Source organism: Cyanistes caeruleus, chromosome 5 (genome assembly GCF_971803275.1).
Source record: "Cyanistes caeruleus chromosome 5, bCyaCae1.hap1.1, whole genome shotgun sequence".
Taxonomy (NCBI): Eukaryota; Metazoa; Chordata; class Aves; order Passeriformes; family Paridae; genus Cyanistes; species Cyanistes caeruleus.
In genome coordinates, this window is record NC_141705.1 from 33,291,869 (window position 1) to 33,303,962 (window position 12,094).

Here is a 12,094-nt window from a genome sequence, read left to right on the forward strand (position 1 = left end):
CTCTTACATCTGTCAAACACCTGTAAAATATCACCTAGAAATAACCAATTATAGCATCTATCCAGCTGTAAACAGATAGATGGGGGTTACTCAGCTAAGCCATCATCAGAACACTGCATGCCTGTACTTACGGTTTGTTGCAATGCCGGTTCATCAGCCAGAGGTTTATGCTACACATGTGCTCCTTTATACCTTCTGTCCACTAATTTGACTGATGTTCTGTTCCCCCAATTTGTTTATCAGCACTGAATGACAATAAAGGATAGGTCAATGCCACACTGTACTTACTTTCAGGGTGAAAGTACTGTACAGAAAGAAAGTTCATGGAATTTGAATCCTGGACCACCTATCTGAGAAACCTGGTTTCTTGAATTGCCCACTCACATAGAATACTTTCAACAACTTTCATAATTTGAAAGGAATAAATGGTTTTGGTACTTTTTCTGCCTCAAGGTGTGGCATTGACAATATCACAGATAAATAATAATCCTAAACTTTTAGATCCAAGTTTTCTTTTTTTAAATAAACCTACAAAATATTCTAGGCAAAGATATGAATCTTTGGATATGAATCATAATAGCAGATTTTCACATCAGGTATTTGATTCCATCTCTGAACTCTGAAGCCTCTGCAGTGTGAATGGCAGCAGGAAATGGCTTTCAAACTCTTCCAAACAGATGGAATAAAATCTGCCAGGTTATTAAATTACTACACAACTATTTTTAGTTTCCATTTCTAAATCCTTTTTTTTCCTTTTGTCATATAATATGTCATTGCTAATCAAACATCAGAAGCATTACTATTTTGAAAACAGAAGCTTGAAATGGCAGTTTATTATTCTTTGCCCTGAACATTTTTGTTGCTGCTTGATTTTACTTCTAAAACTATGCAGTATTTATACAGATTTGTGTATGAAAAAATGGAGGAAGTAAAAACATCAGTATATAGGACTTACAAGCTTTAAAATTATTTTGGTGATGAATAATTGCTGTGAATCCTTATCTAGACTTCAGTCTAAGGTTAAAGCAAACTGCTGAAAGCTAACAAGTAGATATGGCCTAATAACTATGAAAAAAATGCAAATGCTTTGACTGTCTGTGGTGAAGCATATCAGAAGTCAAACATAGTTTATTTTTGATGAATTCTACTTAGGAAGAATAGGAAGCTACTCAACTAATGAGAAAATTAAACCAATTGTTTCCTCCTGTGAACTGTGTCATAGTGACAGATTTTCTTAGTGTACAAAGAATCTTTCGAAGGCAAATTTCCTTATAATTCAAATGTTATGGAAAAAAAAATTCTCTTTGTTCATGTACTAACAGAAACACCCACCCTTTTCTTACATGAGATCTATTATTACCGCTACATCCAAACTGCAGTACAGAAGTGATGATAAGAAAAAAGGAGCATTAAACACAGTCTGCAAGTATTATCATAGCAAATATTGCAACACTGAATGGAAGTATATTAGTTGTAATGTGATTAAGTCAACTGGCAAATTCTGTTTTTACTTAACGATAGCAAATTTCAATATGCTAAGGAGTCAATCTTACAACTTGCAAGTTGCTCCTGTGTCTGATTTTCAGTACTGCGTCAGGCAATAGTCAGCCTCAGATTGAAGAGGAAAACACAACTAAATAAAAAAAAAGCAGAACACATAGAGAGGTTTAGATTGGAGGGATACGGCACAGCAGACCTGTGACATCTTGAAGCTGTATTGATTTACATTACTGCTGCAAAAGCAATGCAAAAGAATGAGAAAAGCCTCTATATTTCAGTTCAGTTCTATTGCATCTAACAGGTATGAAGAAATAGTTTTGGGATTTTTTTTTGATACCCCTACCATGACTGATGTCACCAAGCTACAAACAAATAAATGTATCAATCGATGAAGCTTCTAACTTCTCCCAGTTAAGGCATGGAACCTGCTGAACTTTTTCCAGACAGGCATGTAAACTGTGAAATAACATTATAACATGGCCCACAAGGTATGATTTCTTAACATATTTCTTTGGGAAATATGCATTGTACGTTTCAACTACACGGTGTTTTCTACCTGCACCTTATAACAGATGAAAATGCAGAAAAGTATCAATATTCATCACCTTTTTTAACACTTACAACTATTTACAGTATCTTTGGTTTTGTGCTTTGTAGCAAAGGAATGTAATGGGAGGTCTTTCACAGTCCTGTAGTTTTGATTTCTTATTGACTTTGCTTTTGAAGATGGGGAAAAGATAAAATAAAATTTTTAAGAAAGCATTTGTCCTAAACATGAATTTGAAGGGCTCTATAAATGATGTGCTTTTTGAAAAGTTGTCAATAGGGAGGAATGGGAAAAAGAAAAAATGTGTTTTCAAAAAGAAAAGGTGAAAACAAAGCTTACACTAAATGCAAGGCTCCTAGGTAAGGGTAATTTCACAAAGCCATTTCTTTTCATTGGACAGAACTAGACTACAATTCAAAGTAAGAGTTTAGGGAGCGTTTGTTCCTTAGAACTGTATGTTTTCTGTTCATTTTAGGAAGGAATGGTATCAAAATAGTGTCTTTCAAATATCTCAGAAACAACTGTGTTCAAAGTTTATTTTCTTTAGAAATCTAAACATAATATACTAAATAGAAAACGCTCTTTTTCTGTGATAGCCTTTACAACTTAGTAGTTTACTAGAGGAGCAATAAGGTATAGAAAAATTTTAATACATATTTTTAAATTTAAAATGTAATATTTAACAGTTATTGCAATATGATATTGAATTGTTTAAATTACAGCATAATAATTCATTCCTGCAGCATTCAGTGGCACTAGGCCTTTGGCCTCTTGCCTAACAATACACAAGACAAGAATTATTACATTGTAATTCACACCCTGTCATGCCTTATTGCTTAATTAAAGCATAACCCTTCATGACATGACAAGCAATTTGACTATTACCATAATAGATTATTATCCCACCTAACTTATTTTAGTTTTACAAATCATTCTTTTTTTTTTGGTACATGCACTGAGAATTATCAGAACAAATACACAGATGTGTCTTTATCTGTAAAGTGAGAATAGGTTTAGGAAAAACAGCTAATAACACAAAGCCGTGTTTTCTATTAGAACTATTGCTTGAGTAAACTTAGGCAGTTCTTTTTGTCTTCATTTTGCTTTGGGAATTAAATCCCACAATACTTTAAAAATATTAAGACTCAATTCTCAGATTAGGTGGTTGCCTATTTATTGTGCTTAGCTACCTAAATGATAAAGTTTTACTATTTTGATGAATTCTAATATGGCACTAAAACAACAATGTGGCTGATGTTAGAGTATCTTTCAAATTCTAGACAAGGAAGTTGCAAGTTTAATTTTGTTGCAATACAGCAGTTAGCTAGTCTGTGTGGAACATTATGTTAATATATAAAACATATTTTTCAGAAATATCTCTTTGAATCACTTTCTTACTAAGGTCTCTCTCTCTTCTTGTTTCTCAGACTGAAACTTGGTATGATAGAAGAGGTAATCTGTTATTAAAACAAGTCTGATTACAACTGAAAATTGACTACATGAAATTCCTCTTTTGTAAAAAGTCAATTACAAAACCAATTGACTTAAGCAAAACATTATTGCATGAGATGAAATGGAAAAACATGTCAACAGCTGTGAAAACACACTTTAATATTCCAGCTTGCATTCAAAATATTTTAATTACTAATTCATATTTTATTAATGCCTTCACATGGCCTTCACATGTGCAATACAACACAGCCATTTGTCTATGAATAATCCTTTGGTTTTGGCAACTACCAGTTCAAAATGAAAATATGTAAACATGGAACTCTGCAGCTTTGTGTGAACACAACCTGGATTTATTGAGAAGATGCATAAAACATGCATACAAAACAATTTTAGCATGGAAATTATATATACCATACTTAACAGATGTCCTACCAGCTTCATATAATATCAAGGTGCAATTTAATGAGGTTTCACTGAACTCTGTATATCTTCAAGGTGACTGGGTTGTCCCTGGAACTCTCTCTGCTGTAACTATAAAATTTCTATGATGTGACTGTGATATAACTGAAACAGCTGCAGCCTTTGATCATATGCTGGCAGTTTATATACAGATGCAGAATGTGTAATAAGGGCACACTTTATTAACTTGACTGATGTTCTGTTATTTTACTGGTTCCAAAAGCCAAAGGAGACTAGGCTCCACCATGTTACCCTGGGAATAATTTATTGTTGCAGCTATTCAAAATGAAATACCTATCATTAATGTCTAATTGATTACCAAAAGCAAAAGGCATACATTGGCCTCAGTTGATCTGACATTTGCTACGATCTTTAAAGCTGCTGTTATAGCCAGAACTACTTTTTTGAATTAGCACAAAATACATTTTAGCTACAGTTTAAAATTACTGCCAGCACTCTGAATGTATGCGAATATCTCCTGTTAATAGCTCTTTCTACATATATACAGCCTAATGCAACTTCCAGTGAGTTCTTGAGTATAAAAGTACACAAATTCTGAAGGCGTGATAATAAAGTTAGACCTTGACATGCTAGTGGCTGTATTATGTTGTACAAAAGTATCTTTGTTCTCTTTAACAAGTTAAAACATCTTTTGGTTCTACCAAAATGTTTTAAACAATTCATCTTTATCAAAGAAGCCAAATTAGAGAAGAGATAATATGCACTCTAATTTGGTTATTTGAGAAAGTTAAATTGCATGTGCAGCAATTAAGAGAATAATTTACTCAAAACCTAGATATTTTGCCTCATGCATGCAATGAATATGGATATTCACAGTAACATTACAAAGTATAGGTAAATATAAAAATTTGCAATGGGTTACTTTGGACAATGTTTTTCACAAAGAAGTTAAAATTAACATTCTCATAGAAGATCTAGTAGTAGTTTTGCATTAATCCTACTAGTATAAAGTTATTCTAAATATGAAGAGCATTTAAAACAAATACTTTTCTAATGATTTAATTTTTAATTCCTACTTTATTTTTCCTAGCCTCCATTTATATCTCTGTAGTCTTAACTCTAAATTTAAGTTTACTTTGTCCTTATATTTTAATAGAAGAAATAAAAAGGCCTGGACTCATAAATCATTCTGTACTCATACTCCCAGTGTGCCCCCTTCTGTAATCTTGTGCAGAAAATACACATTTTCAGAACCTTTTGAGGCACAAAGGGAATGTTGCAAAATTATTGTACTGCTTTGATGGGATGGCTCTCTCTCCAGGACCTCCCTTATGTAGTCCTTGTTTTAGTTTTCTTTTCTTACCCTTTCTCTATAGCCTTTATGCTGCAGCTGAGGGGTAAAAAATCTCAGCAAGTTAAAGAGAGCCTGGACCCCACAATATGCACATTTACAGTTTCCCATGGATCCCTTAATCTAGCTACAAACAGCTAGACCTGTTTCTATTCCAGTTTTAAGCATATGCCAGTAAGCATTTATACTTTAATCTTCTTCAGTATGGACATTCCCCAAGAAAGTCTAATTCCTCTAGCCTCCCAGCTTAACTCCCCTCCCCCAATTAAACTGCTGACTCCTTTTTAGGATCTTAAAGGATTCTGAAATATGTCCAATTTTTTTCCCCCCACACCTTGAGTACTTCCCATTTCTAGAAACAAGCAGAGTTATCAGAAATATATAAACATTGAAATGGAATGGATTTTTTTTTCATGAAAATCTGATGCCTATTTCATGAGATTCATTTTCACTTACATTTTTTATAAGTCACCAGAAATTAAAGCTGTAAATAAGGAATAAATAAGCTAAAGTGTTCTAAGTTATCCAGTCAAAAAAACATTGTCAGAAAAGTATTCTGAGACTGAAAATCTTCTTACTGTACCATGGATTACTTTTTAAAGCATAGATAAATCTTCATGTATGCATATGTTTGGCCTTCTTTCCATTTTTATTTTCCCCTTTGGCTGCATCTTGTACTTCCTATATACCATTTGCTATGCAGTTGCTCTGCCAAATATCCCTGATAACTTCCAGAACTTGTTATTCCTTTTCACCTACCGTGTTCTTCTCAGCACCTTTTTGTGGGCTTCAGCTCAAATGAAAAGACTGGACTTTATTCAATGACTTCATCTTAACTAACCCCGGAAAAATATGCAGTTAAATTAATTATAAAGAAAAGTTTATTACTGAAGTACTAAATTGGATCTAGAAAGAAATAATTTCTTTACAAATATTATAAAATCTCTGATACCGACTGTGGGTCAAAATTAAGAGAACATTTCCAGAAAAGCCACTACTCACCCATTGTCTTAGTTCACACAACTTCTATTCAGAAAGTATATATTGCTATACAACCCTATTTATGATGCAAAGCATTGCCCACTGAGTTAGAAGGTATTCTTTTTTTGTGATATTGAATATTGTGCCATTATTCAACTGTATATGAATTAACAAAAACTGTATAATTGTCATAGAAAAGCAAATCTTACATCTAAAATCTGAAGAATTGACTCCTATAGTTAAAAATGTTCCACAGTTCTGCAAGATTTCATCCCCCCTCCCCGCCCTCAGGAGAATATAGATGCCTGAAAAATAACTGTTCTTGTGCTCATCTGTTCTCCTACCTTTTCTGATGAGATGGCTGCAGAAAAGTGTATAAATGGAAAGCTCAATTAGTGCAATTTTTGTATCCTTGGATGTCAATCATGACTGTTGAGAGGTGGGACTTTCAGGATCTCTGTGCATTAATTAAGAGCTCATCTCAGAAGAGTAGTCATTACACCTAAGGACCAAAAATAAGTTTTAATTAGAGTCTAGAAGACAGTGTGCCATCTACTTATAAAACTAGTCCTTTAGTTAAAAATGAACAGCTATGGGACTTTATTAGTAACAATTCAGAGGACATAAATCTACTTCTTGCCCTTCAGAAGAAAGAAATATTCTTGTATTTGTAGGCCTGCCTGGAAAAACTGGACAAGTTCTGTAATACTGTGTGCACACACCACTCAGATTTCAGCCAGGTTGTATGAATGCCAATGTGATTATTCAACCCTTGTGAAATTACTGATGCTAGGCTGATGTTGAGGGAAGGCTGTTACACAGCTGAAGTTAGATTGTATTTCCCTCTCCTAGCCCAGACCGGCTCTGACTGCGCGTGCAAGAAGCAAACCAATGCAAACTCAGCAGCGGGGCCAAGTGGGCGCGCACAACGTGTCAGTGCCTTTCACCGCTGATACAACACGTAGGCGGATTTGGCTGGCCTCAGACATCTCAGGGCTCAAGAGAGGTTAGAAACAAGCTGGGCTAACTGGTGTCACCTGCCCATCTTTCCTCATGGCATGACTTATCTGAGAACAATCAAATATTCTGCCTAGTTTTCTCTAGGGAAATAAAGTATTAATAATTGATTATATCATTTATAAATTTTAAGGGCTGGTCTGGAAAATAAACATGTCAGCTAATAACTCAGGCATGAAAAGGGGTAAAACTTAGAGAAAAAATAAGTTTACATTCCAGAGAACAAGAAAAAACCTTGTTTGGCTATGGCTGAAATAAGAAATATAATGTATTAATTAAAAAAAATCAAAACAGCACTTAGATTGGACTAGGAAGGATGAGACAATACAAAAAACCACAAACAAGCTCCAACATGAAAATAAAGAAGAAAAAACAGTTATAAAAATGGTCATAAAAATTCAGTGGTATAAATATTGTAGTTTCTTGAAGGACACAAGTTACAATATACTTAAAATTGTATAAATAAAAATTATATAAAGGTTATTGCACAGAAGAATGAAGGGAAGGTATGTCAAAAAGAATAATATCAACTATGCATCCAGGAATAGTAGAACAAGGATAATGACCTTCTTCATTGCTATTATGTTTCATGGTCTTTTACTAAACTATCTGTAAATACATTTAAGAGACAGATATTTTTATGAAACACCTCTTTGAGAAACATATACTATAAATTTTCAATCTAATCAATATACCTGAGAACTAATGAAAAACAACACGGAATTTAACAGCAAAAAAAGCAGATGCTATTGCTGGTAGATTGCTTAAATTGTTTTATTCTAAATAAGAGTGAATTATGAAATTAACATTATAGTGAGGGAGAAATCAGTCTTTTAAAGACATGCAGAAAAATGTGGACAATAATTTACACTAATATCATTCAGAAAATGTATGTCAATGCCATTAAGAAATATTTTTAATATTTCATGCCCAAATGAAATTTAATATTTGTAAAGAAATTATTTCTTGTAAATTTTTGCAGCCAAGAATTTTTTTCTAGAGAGTAGGCACAGAAACACTCTCCAGAATACCGACTTGGAATATTACTGCTGTATTTACTGGTAGATTTCAGCAGGCTGCTTTATCAGATATGCTGGAAGTACACATCAATACATTCTGGAGAGTGTTAATACTGAAACTTACTACTTAAAAGTTCAACTTTCATTCTGCAAAATAGTATAGTTGCAAAATGGTATATGGTACTGCTATGAATATATGCATACTACAAAATCTGGTATTTACTTCTCTGTAAGTTATTTTTCACATGATAACAGATTTCATGAGAGGAAATGTTTAATATTGGCTGACATGATGGGTAGGTTGTTTTAAATGAAAAGAAAAAGGAATTTATCCAGGACATATTACTTGCATACTCTGAAAGAAAAGGCCTGAGTCTTGCTATCTGGGCTTTCCTACTAGTAATATATAATTCTTTTCTTATCAGCTGTTTCTATTGATTAAGAAAATATAATAGATACACTAAACTGCAGAAGAGACAGAGAACCTTTGTTCCTCTGAACAATTATATAAATTTTTGTAATGGTTCAATTTGTTGTTATTCACAAGGGACAATGCCAAAAGCTGAAGCAGAAGACTAGCAAAGTACAGACTGCATGTTAGCAGCATGGTGCCTTCTCAGTCCTTCATGTTTCCTAGTTTGCCTCTTCTGAACTCTTACTCCAATACGCTGTTTTGGAAGCCAGCCATAAAAGAGGCTAACTCAGACAATAAAATCTGGGTGATCTACTGAACTGTGACTGAGATTTGTGACCTGCCTTCAACTGACTCAGATTCAACTACAAGACTTCTTACAAGCATCTCTCACCAAGAGTCTGGCAGAATGTCAACACAGTTGTACTAAATATTAGACACAAAACTTGCTGAGAACCACATGGTATCATGTATCGTCATGAAAGTAACTTAAAGCTGGATTAATTCACAGGAAAAGAATAACAAAAAAATAACAATTAGAAAATGTTTCTTACAGTGAAGAACGTTATATAGCAATTAAACTATATTGAAAGGAAACTCAAAAAAGAGGAACAATACTAAAATAACTTCAGGTGCCCCCCTGGCCAACTTTGAACCCTTCACTGAAGTTTGAAAGTTTGATGCCTTGTCCAAAATTTCCCCTGTGGTCAACAAAGAAAGGGAAAGGCACTTCAAGATATCAAACCAGACTTAAAAGAGCTTCCATCTTTACACCTGTTGTAGTGGGAACGTTGAGCATAGACTTGGACACGTTGGTGAGTACTTGTATTTACTTAATCTAAGCCTAAAATTTGTTTTTCAGTGGTGTCTAGTAAATAAATTTCAGCATAGCACTGAACATTTATCTGTCATAGTTTCTGTTTATAACTTCTGTTTTTTCATATCTGTTTATCAGTAGCATCACATTTAGATGCTAGTGGAGATAAGGGCAGGGATTTTACAGTTTCTGTAACACTAACCAAATGCAGATGGACAGTACTGTGCAGAGGTCCTTATTCCTATTGATCAGTGCCTTTCCTGCTCCCTACCACAAAATTAATAACACAGAAAAGTACCAATATTTTCCTATAATTGTATTCATTGTCTCTCATATGGTTAATACTTTAGTCTCAGGGGAAAAAATAATAACTTTATCCTGATTTAACATCGTTATTTTTTCTTTCCTAAAAGAGAAACCAGAATGATGAAAACATTGATCACCATAGACGTGTTCTTTCATTGAGGTTAACTAACATTTTAAGAAAATTTCTGAATCTCCTATAAAAAACAAACTTCAGTGTGTGATCAGAGCCCAGAAGCCTAAGCACACATTCTTAGCTTTCAATCTAGAAACAGACTATGGGGTTGGAACTGGAGTGCCACAGTTTATTCTTTGTTAACTGATGAAACATTTAACTGATTAGTCTTGAAAAATAAGGAATCTGAAATTCCAGCTGAATATCAATGTGCTCACACAAGGGGTGGAGATAAGCCAATAAATATAATATATATCTTTTAACCCCATTGAACATTTCTTGTCTTCAGTAGTTTCTGCTGAAATTGTGACAACAGAAAAATATTTATGCAAGAACTATACAGAAGTGTAATAAGGCACTGGAAAACATAAAAGTATAAAGAAAAATGAATTAAAATTTAACTGAAAAGAAGTAGCAAAACAAGCAGAGAGCAATTTTTCCATGGCCAGCATTGTCTACAGAGCCAGGTCTCTTCCTGAAATCCATCCATTTATCATACAGCATTGGAGTCACTTTGAGAATGATTCCATTGTAGTCAGCAACACCCAAATTGCAAATGGAAGTTATTAATCAGACAGCAGTACCACAATGTTTTCTACTGTCAAAACAACAACCACTGCTGACTAATGAATAACAGAAGAGTTTGTTTTAAATTAAGATACACCTGTATGCAATAACTTGGGTTTCAGCATTTTGCTGCCTCATATTGGTACACAATTAACCTTTATATTTGTTAACTTTTTCCTAACTTTCCTGATCTCAATTTCTGTGTTAGTTCACAGGACCACAGCAGAAAAGAGAAAAATTATTCAAATTTTTTTTTTCTTTATTATTGATTGGGAAATTTTTGATTTTTTTCATTAAATGCTTACATTTTTAAAAATTGAAGTTAAGAACATCATAGTTTTCATTAGAATATATTTATATTTATAATATGTCTATATTAATTGTAATAAAAAAATTCAATAATTTTGGGGAACACAGAGGCAACATTTTAAAAATATTTTGTGCTCTTTAACTGGGCTGGCTGATATCATTACAGCTTGTTGGATAAAACTTTCTGAGGAAAAAAAATCATCATGGATAAAATATAATATAGAAATTCCAAGACATAATAAGACAAGAGTAGAAGAACTACTAATTGCAAAATTCCTGGCTGTGTGATTTCAGCTTGATTAATGGGTTTCTTTCACTTATTGGAATTTTATGATCAAAAAAGGTATTGAAATGTTAACAAAAATCTCACAGAAATGAAGGGATCAAGGCAGCACTGGAAAAATGGTGCAGGTGAGATACTGAGAATGAAACGCTGTGAAAAAACAATTGAGATTAAAAATTAAGTACCTGGGGTTGCCTAAATTTGAGAGAATAGTATGTTTTAAGCAACATCATGCTTACTTGTATTGAGTTGTGCTGCCATGCTCATAGAATCGTTTAGGAGGGAAGGACCTAAAAGACCACCTAATTTCAACCATGGGCAGGGACACCTTGTTGGCACCTCTACCATTTAGAGAAGGAAGTTATCACCTGGAATGTATCTCCAGAAACCTCCTAGATTGCTAATGCTCTGTTATGCTGTCCCTTTAACAGATACTGGGGTAGCTGAAGTGCCCCATGAGAACCAGGCCTTCTGAGCATAGGACTGCTTCTATCTGTCTATAAAGGGCCTTATACATGTGGTCTTCCTGGTCAGGTGGCCTGTAGCAGACCCTATATAATGTCACCTGTCTCTGCACTCACTTTATCCTCAGCTAGCTTTTGGCTGACTCCATCCCCATCCAGTTCTGAGGCAGAACTCCATTACTCCAGCTGCTCATCGACAGAGAGGGCAACACCACCACCTCCTGGCCTTCCATATATGTTCTTCCTAAAGAGCCTATATCCTTCCATTCCAACATTCCAGTCACAGAAGCCACCCCACCACTGGCAATTTTACATGCCAGTAAGATCATATCCCTACAGGCATGCACATGTCTAAATCATTGTCTATTACTCGTGCTACTTGCTCTTCCATAGAGGCATTTAATTGTGCCCCCAATGAAGCCGACTTACTGGCTGAAGCGGCTGGAATTCCTCTGTGCTGCTCTTCATGTGCTCTCC

At 34.2% G+C, this 12,094-nt stretch overlaps 1 protein-coding gene across 15 annotated transcripts in view; it reads right to left on the reverse strand.

The window, feature by feature from the left end:
* TENM3 (teneurin transmembrane protein 3) overlaps window positions 1-12,094 on the reverse strand; it is an 843,796-nt gene that overhangs the window by 588,022 nt on the left and 243,680 nt on the right. For all 15 annotated transcript variants that reach the window (XM_086889918.1, XM_086889906.1, XM_086889899.1 and 12 more), the window contains one exon: window positions 6,596-6,753. The gene's annotated coding sequence lies outside the window, so the exon portion shown is untranslated. The remainder of the gene's footprint in view (window positions 1-6,595; window positions 6,754-12,094) is intronic.